General features: G+C 38.9%; 1 long non-coding RNA gene across 1 annotated transcript in view; it reads right to left on the bottom strand.

Moving 5' to 3' along the window:
* The window catches only part of LOC107833493 (uncharacterized), a 16,200-nt gene extending 14,461 nt beyond the window's left edge, over nucleotides 1–1,739 (bottom strand). The window contains exon 1 of the long non-coding RNA XR_001659239.1: nucleotides 1,544–1,739. This is a non-coding gene — a long non-coding RNA (uncharacterized LOC107833493). The remainder of the gene's footprint in view (nucleotides 1–1,543) is intronic.
* Nucleotides 1,740–20,169: the final 18,430 nt, after the last annotated feature.

The following is a 20,169-nucleotide window of genomic DNA, read 5'->3' as shown; positions in this document are numbered from 1 at the left end:
AGCATATGATGTGAGGAGGGGTTAATACGATCATGAATTTTCCGTGGCGGGGGGCAACCCCAGTCTCTACTATAAAAATGTGATTAAGATTAGAGCCTAAATACGTTCTATTTCCAAAACAGAAAGGCTACGTAATGTTAGCCAGCTAACAAATTACTATTGCTATCCTAGCATATCAACTAACAGCTAGAAAAAAACAAAACACGTACCTTCTAGTCAAACTGGTATCAATCAGCGAGGAATTTGTCCAGCTTAGATTATGTCGATGAAGAAAAACTGTTTGCAAATAGTGATATATCTTCAAATCGTATTTGTGGCAGTGTGTGTAGTTAACAGCGTTAACTACACACACCGGAACTAAAGAGACACTGGATCGAGTCAAAACGGATGTTGTCTGACTTCATGTGAAAAGGGTCTATTTAACTCGGCCATGGAGTGTATGTGGTGTTCAGGAACAATCCGATTCTTTTTAACGGCTCTATGTCATGAACGGGAGGACTCAAGTCTCAGTTGGTGAGAGCCGTTCTGTTTTTTTTAATGACTTTGCTTCCTTATAATGCTCTGCATAAGTAGTTTGGCGGAGAATCAAATTTTTTGTTGAGCGTTAGACCTTATTGTTACAGGACATTGTGGCATGCCCGCCCACAGAGTTAGCTTTGGCCGTCCTGGCTTCGAAGCCGTTTGTTTTATTTATTAATTTATTTATTTTTTACCTCCGAGTGGTGAATTCGGAGGTAACACTTTCTATATTCATATATTGATTTGATACAGAAAGGGCTCCCGCACTTCCATCTATGTGCCCTCTCTCCACCGCACTTTTTCAGTTGTTACAACGGTTTAATTTGTTGCAGACAGGTAGTAATGTAAATTAATCCGAGCCGCCTTTAAATGCAACATTAGCTTTATAATGCTTGCACCAGCGGGTTTGTGACGGAGACGTGTTGCTGTGCTGAGGTGCACACTGGTGTGTTAGAATCATGGCACAAAACCATTAAAAGGCAAATATCTTTGCACTGTTCTTTTTTTTTCTAAACAAACCGAGTAAGTAGAGTAATGCTGTTGGGCAGACAATGTTAGCTACTATCGACAATATATCATGGTAAGCTAGTTAAGAATAGACTACTCATTTTGTTATTTTTCTTCCGAGCTGGGTAGTAGTGGTTACATTTACTTAAGTAACTTCTTCGGTGAGCACTGCACTTCTTACTTTTACTAATACTAGTAATAATAGTAATACTGAACTATTGCTACTTATATTTGAGTAGATTGATTTTGCCTAAAGAAACAGACTTAAGTGATTGGAAACATTAGATTCTTAGACTTCTGCAACATATGAGCAAATGTTTATGCAAATCTGAGCATAATTGCTCAGCATCCTCTACATGCCAGTATTTGCATCATTAGTTCTTTGTATTAGTAAACAAAATGCGTACTTTGTTTGAAAGGTATATGCTTGTTTATGTATTTATATCAAATAAAATGACCCTCTTCTCTTCCACCTTAAAATCAGCCAAATTCCTCTGGTGCCAGGTCTGATTGTTACTGTTCACCAGAATGGAGGATAGGATCTCTTGTGCTGTATTCAAGGTTGAAAAGGAGTCGTTGATAACGCACTTCCAGAGATTCTTGGTCAGGTTGAAAGAAAGGTGAGCTTTCCGTGTGATTTTGTTTAAGGTGAAGAAAATTCTACAAGTTTTTAATTTACATCTTGTTCAGTTGGACGGGCAGACATGCACATGACTCCTCTTCACATCCTCTCATTTACAATAAACTTCAAAACCAGCCAGTTTGGTGGTCTGTTAAAGGGACATTGAGTCATATTTTTTGAGGGGTCGGTTGTATTGATGATATTTGGGTAATTGAGACTGGAAAAAGAACATCTGTGGCATTAATATAATAATCAGCTGATAGCAGGTTGGAAAATTGCTGTTGCTCCTTTAAATGCACAACCATCAAAATTCTAATCAGTCTTAGACAATAAATAAGGGTGAAACATTAATGCCACTTATTGTAAAAATAAATGTGATTCAGTTTCTTCAAAATATGCTTGTGCTTACTTTTATTGTTTTTCCTACTTGTAGACCGTTGATGTTGTTGCCATGAGGCCTGTTATCCTGCGATGTTTCTCAGTTTTCCTCAAAACTGGTATGTATTGCTATTAAGTTTGTCAGAAGTTGTGAAAAAAATCTAAACTCTCATCTCATTCTTTTTTTAAATTTGTACTTGTGAACTTAAAATCTTTTGTTGTGTTACTTAATTTATTTAGGGCAACCGGTTTCCTGGATTCTGCTAAGTAAACTGTACTGTTCATGTAAGTTGGACTAATGTGATGTAGTTGAGTTAAGAAGAGGATCATTTACTTGCTATTTCTAAGTTGAAACAACTTCACTAAACTAAATTAAATTAACTTGACACAATTAAGTTCATACAGCAAAGTCTAAAGTACACTGAACAAGTATATGTTAAGTATACAAAACGTAAGAATAAGGAAGTTAAGCTTACTTGCATTTTTCAAGGCAATCTGTTTCCAAGATTTTTTTTAACCCTCTGATGTGCAACCGGTTCCTTTTTGACCTGGTGAGGTCATCTTTTTGCAATATCTTTGTAATGAAAAGTTTTTATCACTTCATATTCCAGGTATTCCTCAAGAAACATGTTACTGATATCATGCAATTCAAATTTTTAATTTACCTTTTATACATTTTAAGAAATAGCTTGTTTTATATCACTACCCCATTCTGCCGTGAGTGGGTCCAACATTATCTGCATTCATTTCCTATGGAATTTAATGGGAATCTTTGTTTCTTGCCAACTGTGACTGTCAGGAAAACATTTTTTTGTGAACCAAACACACTGAGACCTAAGTGTCACCCCTGAAAAATAATATTTTACACAGCAAAAACTCTTATATATAAGTATTATCTTTATTTTTTACCTCACAAATGTGTTTGTGTCAATCATGAGTACTGTGACAGCGTTATTCTCACAAATCAACATATTACCCTTCTTCAAAGTTAGCCAACACTAGTTATCTAACCAACTAGCTAACATTACCACCTATACTTTATTGTGCATGTGTATTATTTGTGTGTGTGTCTGACATCCTGGATAAGAAAACCAAGAGAGAGGGTGTGTTGAATGACATACAAAACCTGTTGATCAATGTGTTCTTTTATCATCTCAATAAATAAAATAAAAATCCATAGCTATATGAATAAATGCATAAATAAATCAGCCAGAAAAGTATAGAGTGTCTTCTCTGGGTCAGGGAGGATGTCCTGCCCCAAGTGGAGGAGTTCAAGTATCTCAGGATCTTGTTCACCAATGAGGGAAAAAGGGAGCAGGAGATCGACAGGCGGATTGGTGCAGCGTCTGCAGTGAAGCGGGCTCTGCACCAATCTGTCGTAGTGAAGAGAGAGCTGAGCCAAAAAGCAAAGCTCTTGATTTGCTAGTTTAAGTTCCTACCCTCGTCTATGGTCATGAGCTTTGGGTCATGTCCGAAAGAACGAGGTCACGGATACAAGCTGCCGAAATTAGTTTTCCCCNGACTCCTCTTCACATCCTCTCATTTACAATAAACTTCAAAACCAGCCAGTTTGGTGGTCTGTTAAAGGGACATTGAGTCATATTTTTTGAGGGGTCGGTTGTATTGATGATATTTGGGTAATTGAGACTGGAAAAAGAACATCTGTGGCATTAATATAATAATCAGCTGATAGCAGGTTGGAAAATTGCTGTTGCTCCTTTAAATGCACAACCATCAAAATTCTAATCAGTCTTAGACAATAAATAAGGGTGAAACATTAATGCCACTTATTGTAAAAATAAATGTGATTCAGTTTCTTCAAAATATGCTTGTGCTTACTTTTATTGTTTTTCCTACTTGTAGACCATTGATGTTGTTGCCATGAGGCCTGTTATCCTGCGATGTTTCTCAGTTTTCCTCAAAAACCATGGCAGAGTTCTACAATGTCTCTGGTATGTATTGCTATTCCGTTTGTCAGAAGTTGTGAAAAAAAAATCTAAACTTTCATCTCATTCTTTTTTTTTAATTTGTACTTGTGAACTTAAAATCTTTTGTTGTGTTACTTAATTTATCCATGGCAACCGGTTTCCTGGATTGTGCTAAGTAAACTGTACTGTTCATGTAAGTTGGACTAACTTGATGTAGTTGAGTTAAGAAGAGGATCATTTACTTGCTATTTCTAAGTTGAAACAACTTCACTAAACTAAGTTAAATTAACTTGACACAATTAAGTTCATACAGCAAGGTCTTAAGTACACTGAACAAGTATATGTTAAGTATACAAAACGTAAGAATAAGGAAGTTAAGCTTACTTACATTTTTCAAGGCAATCTGTTTCCAAGATTTTTTTTAACCCTCTGATGTGCAACCGGTTCCTTTTTGACCTGGTGAGGTCATCTTTTTGCAATATCTTTGTAATGAAAAGTTTTTATCACTTCATATTCCAGGTATTCCTCAAGAAACATGTTACTGATATCATGCAATTCAAATTTTTAATTTACCTTTTATACATTTTAAGAAATAGCTTGTTTTATATCACTACCCCATTCTGCCGTGAGTGGGTCCAACATTATCTGCATTCATTTCCTATGGAATTTAATGGGAATCTTTGTTTCTTGCCAACTGTGACTGTCAGGAAAACATTTTTTTGTGAACCTAACACACTGAGACCTAAGTGTCACCCCTGAAAAATAATATTTTACACAGCAAAAACTCTTATATATAAGTATTATCTTTATTTTTTACCTCACAAATGTGTTTGTGTCAATCATGAGTACTGTGACAGCGTTATTCTCACAAATCAACATATTACCCTTCTTCAAAGTTAGCCAACACTAGTTATCTAACCAACTAGCTAACATTACCACCTATACTTTATTGTGCATGTGTATTATTTGTGTGTGTGTCTGACATCCTGGATAAGAAAACCAAGAGAGAGGGTGTGTTGAATGACATACAAAACCTGTTGATCAATGTGTTCTTTTATCATCTCAATAAATAAAATAAAAATTCATAGCTGTATGAATAAATGCATAAATAAATCAGCCAGAAAAGTATAGAGTGTCTTCTGTGGGTCAGGGAGGATGTCCTGCCTCAAGTGGAGGAGTTCAAGTATCTCGGGATCTTGTTCACCAATGAGGGAAAAATGGAGCAGGAGATCGACAGGCGGATTGGTGCAGCGTCTGCAGTGAAGCGGGCTCTGCACCAATCTGTCGTAGTGAAGAGAGCTGTGCGCCAAAGCGCAGCTCTTTTTTTTTTGTTTTTTCCGTTTTTCCCCTCTTCTCTGTTGTTGTGGTTTTTGTGTTGTGCGCGAGAGCGCGGTCTCGGGTACAAGCTGCCGAAATTAGTTTTCCCTGTAGGGTGTCTGGGCTAGAGATAGGGTGAGAAAATCAGATATCCAGGAGAGACTCAGAGTAGAGCCGCTGCTCCTTCATGTCGAGAGGAGCCAGTTGAGGTGACTTGGCATCTGGTCAGGATGCCTCCTGGACGCCTCCCTGGTGAGGTGTTCTGGGCACATCCCACCGGGAGGAGGCCCTGGGGAAGACCCAGGACACGCTGANGGAGGAGGCCCTGGGGAAGACCCAGGACACGCTGACGATGTTTCTCAGCTGGTCTGGGAATGCCATGGGATTCCCCTGGAGGAGCTGGAACAAGTGGCTGGAGAGAGCAAACTCTGAGCCTCCTTACTTAGGGTGCTGACCCCGCGACCCGACCCCAGATAAACCAAAGATGGATGGATGGATGGGTGGATAAATAAATCACACACATACACACACTCACATACGTGATACACACAGGATAATAGAATAGAGAGTAATGTTAGCTAGCTTGGCTAGCTAGCTAGTTTCAAGAAACGTGCTCTTTTGCAGCCCCCCCCCCATGTCCACACACACATAATGGATGTTAACATTGTCCATTTTTGACATTTCATGATTGCTGTTGTAAAATCGCTGCTGTTGTCATTTTGTTTTAAAACTGTTCCACAAATTGTTCTAAAAAGGTTTAAAAAAGCGAAAAATGAAAATATTTCAAACATGAAATAATTCTTGTGTGAAATAAAACACAGTAGAAAGTATTATACAAAACATTATTTTGAATCAAAATGACAAAAGTAGCCTAAAAACACAGTGATTGTAACCCGGGTCAAAAAGGACCCACTCACAGAAGACTGTATAGTGAGTCACTCAGGCATCAGAGGGTTAAGTAAAGTCAACTTGTCAAAGTTTAGAGTGTGTGAGGATTTGAGTCTCTCTGTGTTTATTTTAGGTTCTGTTTCTAGTGAGTCTCCGTGCGGTCCTGTCTTCCCCTTGGTTCTTCTCAGGTGTGTCTCGTTCCCTGATTACCTTCTGTGTATTTAATGTCGCCTGTGTTCTTTGTTCCTTGTTGGTCCTGGTCGTATGTCTCATTGAGTGTCAAGTTATCGTGTAGTCTGGCTCTAGTTTTTGTCCATTGGTTTTTCCTGTTGCTACTAGTTGTTGAGCCTTAGCCTTCCGCTTTCTCTGTGCTGCCAGGATTTTGGACTTTGCATTTTTTCTTGTGGATTATAACCATTAAAATCACCTTTTCTGTGGTGTGCTGGAGTGGTGCAAGGGTTAAGCACAACCCACATATGGAAGCCTTAGTCCTCTGCGTGGCTGTCGGAGGTTCGATTCCTGACCTGGTGACCTTTGCCACATGTCTTCCCCTTCTCTCATTTCCCACTTTCCTGTCAATTAACTATCAAATAAAGGCCACTAGAGCCAATAAAACCTTAAAAATAAATCGCCTTTTCTTCACTTCAACCTGGGTCTCAGCATCTGCCTCACCACCTCCAAAGTGCACTTCATTATAATTGGTAAACTCTTTTATTCATTTCTATAACTGTTTCTACAAATTTTCTTTTTTTGGTAAACAGTGAGCAGCTTGATTGCATACCAGCAGCAGTCTTAATTTGACTTTACTTAAATAAGTAAAAAGGATTGCATTACCAACAAAACTAATATGTCATTCAAATGACTTAGTTTTGTCGGTATACATGTGTATATACATATATACTACAGCTATTTAAATTACATATACTATGTGGGTGTGTGTGTGTGTGTGTGTATTTTGGTGCTTTTTTAGTTTTCAACTTTCAAAACCTGATTTATGGTGTCTTGCAAGTTTCTCTTTCTTTTTTTCATTTTCAGAAAGACAAATAACTTCCAGAGAAAAGACGTGATAGTGCGTCTTTCATTCTGCACTGGGGTCAAAGTCCAACACGACCACAAATTTCAGCTGTCTACTGTTTTGGGTACCAGGCACAGAAAACACACATGTAGCTGGCACACCAACGTGTTGGTCATGAGAGGCTGGCAGTGGGCTACCTCCCGCTCTGCATCATGTGCTTGCTAACATCATCTCTCTGATATATGGAGTAAATTTAGGAATTCTTTCTCAAGCCAATAAGGCAACAGAAGGCGAAGTTGTGAATGCCATGAATTTTCTGCACTGTTTTAGAATTGTAGTCTGCCTGTAGTTTTAGCAACAGCAGCGAAGTAAGTGAACCCAGCCGTTCAGTCAGTGTTAGTCACACTACCAAATATTGAATTTACACTCACAGCCGCTTTGTTTGTCTCAGCTCTTCTCTCTTTGCAGTGGACGGCGGTTCTTTATAGCGCAGGCAATTTCTAGTGAACTTCATAGCATCAAACTGCTGCATTACGCATGTCAACACAGTTCATGCCTCTAGGAAACAATTGTTTCTCAATAGTCTAGGGTCCAGACTCACTGCACAAAGTAAATCTAGAACAAGGGGCTGGTTTTTACCAGGTTAGCACTGCTGGTATTTGAAAATAAATTGTATTCTGATGCATTCATACTCAGTTTTTGTTGTAAGTTATTGTGCATAGCAACATAACTGCCAGCACGATTGTTCACTGGCAATACGTCATTTTAATCACTGCAGAGCAGTGCTTCTCATTTATTTTCTGTTAAGCCCCTCCCAGGAAGAGGAACACACTTTGCGCCCCCTACTCTCTGCTGTGACTATAAATACGATGGGCGTATAGACCCCCACACACATGACAAAATGGGGTGAAAAAAAATGTTTTTTATATGCCCACTGTGGTACCACTTATCTATAAAATTGTTGTTAACTACACCTCTTTATAAAGTTGTATCCTTACTAACATCAAAGAAAATAAAAAAGAAATATAGACCAACTTACAACAAATAATTTTATTAACTTTGTTTTTTAGTTTGTAACAGAAAAGATTTGAAGTGCAACATTTAAACTGGAAACATTTTTGGACTGACTGCAATTTGAGACTGAAAAATAGAATTAAATAAAATCAATAAAGAATAATAAATTCAAATTGATCAGCCACATTAATTCAGGAGCACAATATATTAAACACTTTAACCTACAAAACAAAAATTAATACAATTTATGTTGTGTTTTTTTTTTCAGCAAAATTATGAAGTCATGTCTAATGGCTACAATGAACACGTCTTGTAGCGTGACAGTGCTAACAGTGCTTGGTGGTTTTCTGAAGTAGAATTCATAAAGCAAGATGATTGCTGGCAATATTGGTCACGTTTTCGATTAAAAGCTCAAGCGGCTCATCAGCATGATTGGGGTGTAATGTCGTTAAGTGACATTACACTGGGCTTCATGCCGTCTTTCCTCTCCCACCACAGTGGAGCCAAGTGCTACATATTTCCTTGTCTCTGCTTTTGGGTGATTTTTGCTTGTCTCAATATCTTCGTCTCTCTTCGCCATTCTTTTCATCCCTGTTAAATATTTTTCAGTGGTGTCTCTTGAGGATTTGTTCAGTGCACTTCACATCACCTGCTGGGAGCTGGTTGTGCGCGTGCTCCGTGCAAAAAACCCAATCTGACAATGACAGCTCCACTGGCATCTACTGCAGTAGATGTGCAATTACACTTTATTCTATACCATTTTACTTTCAGATTGAGAATAAGCAAATTCAGAATGGGATCACATGCGCCCCGACCCAGGCATTGCACTGAGCCCCCCCAGGGGCGTGCCACACTATTTGAGAAGGACTGCTGTACAGTAATTTGGCCCACTGTTCCTTTCACATTTTATTCACAAACATTGGTGGGTTTTTGTCCAAATCATTACAGAACCTTCTTTTAGTCGTAGTTTTTAGCCAATCGGTAATGGGCTTGCTGGTGTGCTTCTCGTTTTGGCAAATCTGAGCATCCTCATTGTCTTCCTGTTGTTTAGCAGGGGTTCACTTTTACTTTTTCACAAAGTGCAAAGTTGGCTTTGGTGAGTTTATTCCCCCTAATAAATGTAATAATCATTTGATTGTTTTTTTGTATTTACTCAATTCATTTTTTATATTAAAATCTCTCTTTGTTTGTTTTTATTTATTCACTCTTCTAATCGTAAATTAGTGATCTCTTCTTCTGTTGGTGTTCCTGGCACTAAAAAGATGACTGTAAAATGCAATTGTTTGATGTTTTGATGCAACATCAAAACATCAGAGCCATCATCATAATTTCTGTCTTACTTGTGTTTAGAACAAGAAAGTTCCTGGAGAGCCAGTCACTGATACAGAACAAACATTGGTCGACGATGGCCAACCTGTCAAGTTGATTCAGTCTAGATGAAAAACACAATTGAATGTCATCTGCGTAAATGTGATAAGAAATATCATCTAAATGACTGAAATTTATTATTTAAATTAAATAATTTCACTTGCTGGCATTAATCATCTAAATGACTGAATAATGCCAGCAAGTGAAATAATATAAAAAGAAAGCAAAAGTGGTCCCAAAACTGAGCCTTGTGGCACTCCACACGTTAAGGGGGAGGAGTCAGAGGAAAACCTGTCCGTCTTAATGCAGAACATCCTGTGAGACAGATATGAGGTGAGCCAGTCCAAAGTTGAGCCAGAAATGCCAGCCAGGACCTTCAGCCTGTTTAATAAGATTGTGTGGTCGACTTTATCACAGGCGACACTAACATCTATTACAGGGCATTTTCCCTCATCAGCACCAGATCGCTGTGGACGTTATAATAAAGTAGTTTCAGTTGTCGTGAAAACTGGCATAAGGTTGTGAGATCTTTCCAGGTACACGCAAAAAACGGAGCAAAGGCCTGAGAAATAACAGTAATCTTGCATGTTGATTTAATGATGATTAAGGAAGATAAATACAAAATACATACATATGTAATGGTTGGAATGTCTGTAATGTATAATTGCAATATATGTTCTGTATTCTTGATTTGTAGTAACAGTAACAACTTGATTGTCGTATGTTGATTATTGATGATTAGAAATGGTAACAGCTTGAGTTACAGACTAGATAAGTGATGGAGAATCATACTGAGAGTTATAAGGTGATAAAATGACAAATTGATTATGTTTTGTAATAAATTACAGAAATGAGATGACTAAAGATTTGAGATCGTGAGAAATGAAGCAGAATGTGTTGTAATTAGTACACTGAGCTAGGCGGGGGTGCAGGGAAAACTCAAAAAGGGAAGTAAGTTACGAGAAATGGCCTCAATGGCCAGATGGCCGGTAGAAAAAGGGAAGTACCAAAGAGAGTTGCTGCAATGAGTCATGAAGGAGATGGTGGTTGGGAAAGGTTGGGGCTTTCCACAGACTCATTGGGACGAGTCAGAAGTCACGTAGACCTCTCCCATACACAGCCCTGGGCTGAGAGGGTTTAAAAACCAGCAGACAAGGGAGGAAACTGTTCTTTGTCCGCGGCGCTGAAGAAGAGCCAACAAGAGGACGCAGTTGAAGACCAGCAGAGGACCGCACCCTGGGACCTAGGGGAAGTTGAGACTTCACGCCGCTAAGAAGGGACAAGATCCATCTGCCCCAGCCCTGGTTCCTGATCTGACCAACGCCTGTGCCTCAACCCAACGATCCCTACTCTATTGCAGCAGACTTGGAGAAAAGACAAAGGTCGCTGATTGACGAAGATTCTGTGCGTTTGAGGAACAACGGACAGTTCTGCTTTGCTTCTTTTCTGAAAGAGGACTTTGCTCCGTCGGGACATAGACTCTGACCAAGGACATTTGAAGATTTCCGCTGCCGGGATCAATTGCCATCTGGAGTGAGTTGAACTGCCCCCCCAAGAGCCTCGCTTAGTTAAACTAGTGACACAGGATAGGGATGGAAATGAGAATAGGTTATGATTGATTTTAATTTGAATTTGTTGTATAATTACAAGTTTGTAATCTCTGAAAGTGAATCTGCTTGTCATTCACCCCTGCTAAAGCTTGCTTAATAAATTACATACTATAAATACCAATAGAACTTGTGGACATTGAGATTAATTGAGTCGTTTGATCATCATAGTTTCCCCTGATTACAGTAAAATTAGCATACATGATTCTAGAGATGTGGTGGCTTCGTACTTTCCTTTGGTGAGTGTGAAAATAATGACCCTGGACTTAAGTCTAAGTTACTAAATCCAATCTAGCCGTTAACAAGTGCCGTTATTTTTAGGAAAAGAGCTACCGTTAACAGGAATAGTTGTTGAAGCCATGCAGCTGTGAGGGCTACTCAGCTGACTGAAAAGGGTCGTAACTTCTGGATTGTAGGTAGTTAGAGCTAGACGGGTCTTTTCCGTCACCAGTTTGAATAGAATATCTCCTATAAACCGATTCTGGGGTAAGACCAGGGTTTCAGGGATTTTCCGGACCTGTTAGACAGAGAACTGGTCAGTAGTCAGTCGAATGAGTGGTGAGATAAAGGCGGGGCTGACTATTGCGTAATAACAAACACAGTGGAATGGTGTTTTAGAAAGCCAGACTGAAAGGGATCAGAAATGTATAACTGATCATTTATAATTTATAACTAGGACCTGTGTTGAGTTTCTACAACATTTTCAAGTAATTTACTATGAAAAGGAAGTTTAGAAATGGGACTGAAGTTGGAAATAGAGCAAGGAACAAGATTATTTATTTATTTATTTATTTTTAAAAACGGCTCATTTCTGCTTTTGTAAAATACAAAAGCAGTACGTCCCACTATACTTTACAGTGGGACGTACCCTTGGTTCAAGGAGCTGTAAATTATCGACAAAATTGTTGGAACAATGGAAGTTATAGCCTGGACAAGCAGCGAGGGGGATAATATTTCCAATGAACAATTAGAAAGTTTTATTTTACCAATTAGTGAAGTCAGGTAATTTTATGTAATTGGAACAAAAGAAGAAAATGACCCAGAACACTGAGGCTCATCAGAAAAAGTAGAGGAGCTCGGAGATATATTGGATTTCAGGTCCATCACCTTCTTTATGAAAAAAACTGAGAAATATTGCTGTCATCATTTGAGGTTAATGAGAAGTAGAATTGTTTCTCTGCGCTGGCAGAGAAACGATACTGCTGATGATATTAAAAAACACTTTTGGTTTATCTTTGTTCTGGTAAAAAACATTGCTAAAATAATTAGACCCTAGCATCACTCACTGCCTTGTTACAAGCATCAAGGACATCTTTGAAATGTTCCCAGTGGACAACCAGACCAGTCCTCTTCCACAGGCGTTCTGCTTTCCGACAAGACTGCCTGAGCTCTCGGGTTTGGTTTTTTGACCAGGGTGATAAATACTTTGCTAAACATGCCCTGTCTTGCAGAGTGATGAATGATTAAAAACTGTGAAACTGGAACTTGATAACTTGAATAATAAACTGAACTTCATTGAGTTGCATTGCTTGATATCTTTGGGTGATTTGGAATGCATGTAACTGACTGATTGCTTTTTGTAATGTGCCTGGAAAGTACAAGTTGTAAATTTGCACAAATAAAAAAACTGAATTAGAATTTAAATAAACTGAGACAGTAATGGCTGGACAATGAGCATCCTTGTCTTTACTGTGGAAAGAGCGGTATCACTTTAGTGTCCAAGAGTCTGTGAAAAGTTATTGTAAGGCTTTTTTTGGCATCTTTACTTTGGCTCCTAATCATTGCTGAGGCGCAGTATAATCTCTTGTTGTAGATCTTATTTTCTAATAACAGGGAAATGTTTTTCCCTCCTTGTACAGTTTTACTTTGTGTGTTTTGTGTATCCATGTGTTTCATTCCTCATCTCCTGTAGTTAATTGTCATGTGACTCCCATCCTGAAAATATTAACCTAAGGAGTGCAAAAAATAATATTGATAAAATGAAAAAATGCTAATCACCTAATTTACTGCAAGCAGTATAATTTCAAATCATTGCTTTTAATGAAGCAGCACAAAAGTACAACTGCCCAGGGCTACTGTGTTTGTCCTTGTCTTCTATATGTCCTCTACTTCCCCAGAACTGCACATGACTGAGAACATGAACTTGCCAGACACTTTATTCTGGTACACTTGTTTAATAACTTGTTAATAGAAATAGTAAGTCCACTCGCCAATTCCACAGCAGCAACTCAATGGTGTTAGACATGTAGAAATGGTGAATCGACTTATAGAAGTTCAAAGCGAGCATCAGCACCAAAATGGGGCGAAAATAAAGGAATTGAGTGACTGAACATTTGTGCTGTTGGTGCCAGACTAGCTTCAAAAACTCTTGATCTACTAGGATTTTCATGCACAGCTATCTCTCAGGTTTACAGTAAAACATAAAAAAAAACACAGGTGAAGGACACCTCACTGATGTCAGAGACCAATTGGAAGACAGGTCAATAATTTTAACACTCCATAGTAATTTGATATGGACAGGAACTGTCTTCTCAAACTGGATCCAGGAAGCACACTAATTGTTGCTGACCCCGTCATTTTCTCCACTTCTGTCGTGTTCCATCGTTTTCTCTGGAGCACCTGGAATCATTTAATCTGAAAATATTCCATTTAGAACTTAAGGTGTCTTCTAATTTGTTTGCTGAGGATATGCAATGCTACATATTTTGGTATTGATCTGATACCAAGCAAATACAGGGCCCATATTGCCAATACCAATACTGATACCAATACTTTTATTGAAGTTTTAAATATCAACAAACTTCTTACCTTTAGGTGTTTTTCCTTTGAATTATTTTGTTCAAACCTGTGTAAATGGTAAGTGGCTTGTACTTATAGTGCTTGATAAAGTCTTCCAGATTTTATCAAGTCTAGAAGACCCCAAAGCACTTCGGTCATTCACACATTCACACGCTGATGGTGGGAAGCTACTGGACAGTAGTCACAACTGTCTGATGCACAAAATGTACAAAAATCTGCATGACTGAATGGTTTAAGGACACTAGGAACCTTGGAGAAAACTTCTTAGAATAGGATTTTAGAGCCAGACTAAGGAGACTTAGTCTGGCTCTAAGGAGACTTAGTCTGGCTCTAAGGGAAAATCCTTAGAGCCAGACTCTTTGGCATAGAAGGTAAGTTGGAGCGGGATGCATCTCTGGTCAGCAAGCTTTTTATTCTGGGCAGCTATGCAGTTAAGTGCAGCTCTATTTGGGTCCCAAGTCCTGGGGCAATTTTTGAGGTGGGTCTTGACTGAAGGAATGATGGAATCTGGAAAAGAAGAAGGAAGAATAGATGGTTTGAAGCCTTGGGAACCAAATGCAGCTGAGATGTGTGAGTTTAATAATTCACACTGACCATTTCTTTGGGGATAATATTCAGAGGTCAGTTGTGGTTTGGCTCCAGGAGAGATGCAAAATGCTTTCCAGACCAGGGAGATAAATTGGGGTCTGTGGTCAGCGAGGACCTCATTTGGTATGCCGTGATGCCTGAAGACATTTGAGAAGACGAGTCTGGCTGTTTCAGAGGCTGAGGAGAGTTTGAGGGTGATGAGATGGTAGACTTTAGAAAACCAGTTAATGATAGCAATGATAGCATTATCACAGGGAGACCAGTGACAATGTCAAGTGAGATATGGGACCAGGGTTGACTAGGAGCAGAAAGAGGCAGACGTAATCCTGCAAGAGGGTGAAAGTGCTGTCCTTCAATATGGACAGTGCAGGCCGAGATGAAGTCTACAGTATTCTTGTGAGGTATGGTTACCAGAAATAATGACAAAGGACTCCCATAGTGCGGCTCACCCCAGGTTGACATGAGAACCGAGAAGAGTGAGCCCATTGATGAACTTTGGATGTGACTTTTTATGGGCTGAAAAGATGGTCTGGTTCCTGGTCAGTAGCTCTTTGAGTTTCACAAGATCCCAGGTGAAACTTCTCACAGTACAAGATAGTAGAAGAATGAGTTGAGAAGTTTCTTCAACTTCATCAGGAGAGTACTGTTGGGAAAGTGTATCTGATTTTATGTTTCTGGAACCTGGATGGTAAGTGATGTTAAGATTCAACCTGGAGAAAAAAAAAAGGGTCCAACAACATATCTAGGGTTGAGTGTTTTGGCGTTTTTGTAAAGGAACATGTAGCCAATGTCCCCATTCTTCTAGGGACAGTTTTATGGCCAGAAATTACTGGTCACCAATATTATAATTTCTCTCTGGGGAGGTGAAACATTTAGAAAAGAATGCACATGGGTTTATTGACCTCTGAGGACTTCTGGGAGAGAACTACTCCAATATCAGTGTCTGAAGCATCAACTTCAAGGATAAATAGTCAGGATCTGGGTGAAAGAGAATAGGAACCTGTGAGAATCTTTGTTTGACCGCTTGATTGGCATCAGAGGTCTAAGCAAATGTTTTCATGATGGAGGTGAGAACTGTAAGTGGAGAGACAATGATGTTAAAGTTTCTGATGAACTGCAGGTAAAAATTTGCAAACCCTAGGAAGCATTGGAGTTGCTTTATGGAGTTCAGAACTGGCCACTCTAGGACTGCTCAGACCTTTCCTGGATTGATCTTTACCTGTCCATCCTTGAAGATGAAACCTAGGATATGGAAGATACATGGGAGTTGTGCTTTTAGTCCTTTACAAAAAGACAATTCTCCATTAGTCTTTGCAGACATTTTCTAACATGGATCTTTGTTCTCCTAGAACTTTGGGAGAAAATTAAGATGTCATCCAAGTAAACAAAGACAAACCACAATAAAGACAGTGATGAGACAACAAACAGTGCTGGTGTTCATCAGGTGTCAAGTTGGTTCGGCTTATTTGCATGGGCTCATGTTGAGGAGAAGTAGAATGGGGCTGAAGTGACAGCGGGGTTCTGAGATTACCTGACTGGTTAAGATCAGGTAACTTTTTGCCTGTTTCTTTCTGCGAGTCTGTTGTCTAAACAAATGGCAAGATCGATAAATTCATCTAAATCCCTTAATTCATCTGTACGGGCAAGTTCATCCTTTATGTTTTCGTTGAGAGAATTTCGGAAGGCCCCCTTAAGGGCTGGCTCCTTTCACCCTGAGTCTGCTGCCAGGGTGCAAAACTCAATCGAGAATTCAGCTACCGATCTGTTCCCGTTTCAAATTCAAAAGTCTTTTAGCTGTCTCTTCCACACAAACACCTGGATTAAATGATTGTTTGAATAAGCCAATGAACTTAGTGTAAGAAACATGGTGAATGGAATACTTGTAAATCATGGCTTCTGCCCACCTCAGAGCCTTGTCTCTGAGGAGTCAAAGCTCCTCAGGAAGAAAGGATGCAAAAGGTAAGTTTACGGGAGAAATGCTTTAGGTGTCCACTAAACGCTTGCCAGTTATTGTGAATGTTATCCATCTTTGTCTTTTTTGGAAATCCACTCATTTAAATACTGCTCCTTAACTATGTCTAATAACCACCAGCTGGATGCTGCACCTGACAATCACACCCTGCAGAGGAGGAAGGTGAGAGGACCCCAACAAAACAGCACAAAGGTCTCGTGAATGCAAAACATTTGTGTTCAAAGGTAAATAAAAGATGGCCTGAAGCTGCCATATTGAAGATCTAATGACATATTTTAGTGTTAATTTTAGGAGGATGACCCACCCTCAACTTTGGCAAATGACTCCCCTGTTAAGCAGACTTTCTTCTGTATCTGCATGTAAATCAGCGAACACATTTCCAACTGACATCACTTCCTACATTTGTCTTTTCATGACAGTTAAACCTTCTCTATCAGACAGAGGATATTTTCCCATCTAATTAGCTCTTTCAAATGATATCATTTGTTAGATAATTTTCACCCTGTATCTAATTTTAAACTTCATTGCAAAGGAGTCAAATGGGAGTAATAAATATTAGAATAAAATAATTTCAAGTCCCCTTGCCAATTACTTACGTCTCTATAAAACTAGTAGAGTGTGTTACACTGGCAATTAGGATTTCATTAAAATCTATAAATGGAGTTTCATTTATATTGGAGGAATTATCATAGACATCTTTATTCTCTGTCTCCAGGGCATTCTAGCAATGACTTGTGATTTCACACACATACACACTTATCTCCCTTCTAAAGGTGATCTGTTTACTCCATAAAAACCAAACTCCACTGAGCCAAGTCTGTATCAGCTCCATGTACTCACTGGAAGACCAGCTGCACCTTGCTGGATGAAACAGAAAGCCATGCTGTAAATGCACTGCAAGATCCTCGAATTCAGTCATGCTCACAAAAACATGGGCACATATCTTTCAAAGACGGCTGGTTTTGAAAATGCACAGGCCAAAATCTATGGTAGGTATTAAATATATAAAAATGTTTTATGATTCTTTTATTTTGCAACAAGATAGGACAGAGCTGTTCTCACTTCATCACCATATGAACCATCCATCTAAATGCTCACTTCCCACATTGACCTTCAATCACTATAAGACATATTAAAAAGTGCATAATATATGTCAATTAAAAGGCCTTATTGTAAGTTGAAAGTCCAAAACGTGACCAAATGAGACTTTGATGTGCAATAATGCTTACATTAGTACACACCTTCTGCTTTTGACTGCCTGGTTATCTGCCTCCTGACCTCAGAACAACACTGCAAATTGTCAGAGGTCCAGGTTGGTCTCATATCCCTAGCTTTACCCTGGTTAGGAGGGATGACTTGTTGTGGTGATCCCAGCAAAGAGAAGACCAGAAGAAGAAGCAGACCTTCTTTCATGTACTAATGTTCTTTGTTCTCATTTTAAGTCGATATCTAGTTCTGCTCCTCCTACCAATTCTAAGGCTTCTGCTCCCACTTTCAAATCTCAGAAATGAAAGCATTTGCATGGAGTCTTCAGAAATTACACTTTCCAGTCAAATAAAGTTTTGTCATTTGGATGTCATCTTTTAGCTTTGAACATGGAAATCCTCTCAGAAAATGTGGGTTCAAAAATGTTAGTGACAGTTGATACCCTGCTGTAATGCTGGAAAGTGTAGGAAGGTTTAGCTGCTGCTTGGAGGACGGGCATTTATTCACATGACAAATACGGTAATCTCTGTAATACGCTAAAGGGAGAATTAGATGCCAAGGAGATGGATTCCTTGTCTGCCTCTCTACATTAAAACGATTTGGGAGAGTCTATACATGTGAGTATAGGTTTAAACACACAGTTAAATTTTTACTGAAAGGGAAACAAACTGAACTTTTGCAAAGCACTAACTTTAAATCAGTATGTGTTAGATCTACTAATAGCTAACTGTTTCATAAATGCAAAATGTAATACTTTAAAAAATCTATAAAAATTTAAACACGACTGTTCTTAATTTAAACTTTAAGAACAGTTTATTGAATTAGGTGTTTTAACTGTAAGCAGGGCCGGCCCAATGCATAAGCAAACTAAGCAGCTGTGTAGGGCCACTAAAGGGGCCCCTCCGTGGAGCTATTTTTTTTTTTTTTAGTTATAATTTCTATGTCATTATAATATCAAAAACACACAATTCCACTATGAAGTGATTTGTTTTTACAATAATATATATTTGATGATGTATGTAGAAATTATTTAATGAATAAAAGGAAAAAATTAATTGCTCTTTGGGGCCCCTGGTGGTCGTGGTAGGTACCGCACGCTTTGCCGGTAATGATCTGCAATGAGCATCCAAACGTCCAAAGCTCCGTTGAGAAGTTAAGTTAGCAAAACAATGTCTCAAAAAAGGACTTATCCTTCAGGGAGGGAGAAAAGAAAGAGGAAGAACAGAAAACAGCCAAGATAAAGGTTTGTTTTAATGTAATGTAGAAGATTAGTAAAGTTGCTAATTTGATAGCGACCTGGTCCAGTTCAACAGCCAAACATTTATGCTAGGGTCTTTGTGTTTGTGTGAAACTGAGTTTAAACTTTAAATGAGTTGATTCTCACGGTGGCTCTGTATATTTCTGAGGTATTTTTGGCTTCAAAACGCCGAGTTTGATAACGTTTGATAACAATTAAAACTTCTCAATGTCTGACATTGTCTAGCAAAATGTTTCTACGTCAGGCTACATGGCTGCTACATGGATGAGCTGCTCTATGCTGTAGTTGGGATTTGTTGTTTGTTGCTGATCATAATCATTTTGTGGCTAAAACAAACATTAATTTTACATCAACTTCTAAGTTATGTGAAACTTTTGCTAAAATAATTTGAAGGCTCAGAATCAACCCGGTACCGGTCCATATTCTCAGGGGAGAAAGACTCACCTGGTATAAATAAAATGTTTAGCTATTGGACTAACGCTTAAGAGAAATTTATTTAATCAAAGAATGTCATGAATATGTGTGTAGGGCTGCACCGATTTTCTAGCCAATTACCGATCTTTAAAAAGCCTGACTTGCTGATTTTGATTTTGGCTGATATGAATTTTTTTTGTCTGAAATGTTGCTAAATATAGCAAGAAAGTCACTGAGTTGCAACAGTGGGGTGAATATTGTTAACTGTAAATGTTCAGATCTGACCTGGTTGGTGTGTCAGTCAAACCTCTCAGTGCAGAGCAGAAGAGGACAGAGGCTGATTTATAAACCTTTTCTGACAAAGATAAGATTAGGGGATAAGATGGGCTTCACATGTAAGTATCGGCCAATCACGATCCTCCAAAATTAAGGAAATCGGTGCCCAGAAATCGACTGGTCGATAAATCAGAGAGTGTGAATAATATAATGATCAGACTGCTGATTGCAGCCAGTCCACATTGTTAGCAGAACTAGAGAGCCCCAAAACCATATTTTGCTTAGGGCCCCATGGAGGCTTGGGCCGGTGTTCTGACTATCTGTCATACCTGTAAATCCAGCATACCTAACATAACATACTCCACTGTGCAACTGGCTGCTGGACTTCCTCACCGACAGAACTCAGTCTGTCCTTGTGGGTAATAACCCCTCCAATATCATTTCTTTAAACACTGGCTCCCCACAGAGCTGTATCCTGAGCCCCCTGCTGTTT

This window comes from Poecilia formosa, unplaced genomic scaffold (assembly GCF_000485575.1).
Source record: "Poecilia formosa unplaced genomic scaffold, Poecilia_formosa-5.1.2 Scaffold397, whole genome shotgun sequence".
NCBI lineage: Eukaryota > Metazoa > Chordata > Actinopteri > Cyprinodontiformes > Poeciliidae > Poecilia > Poecilia formosa.
Note: the sequence above shows the minus strand (reverse complement) of the source record. Positions and strands in the feature narration are given on the sequence as shown.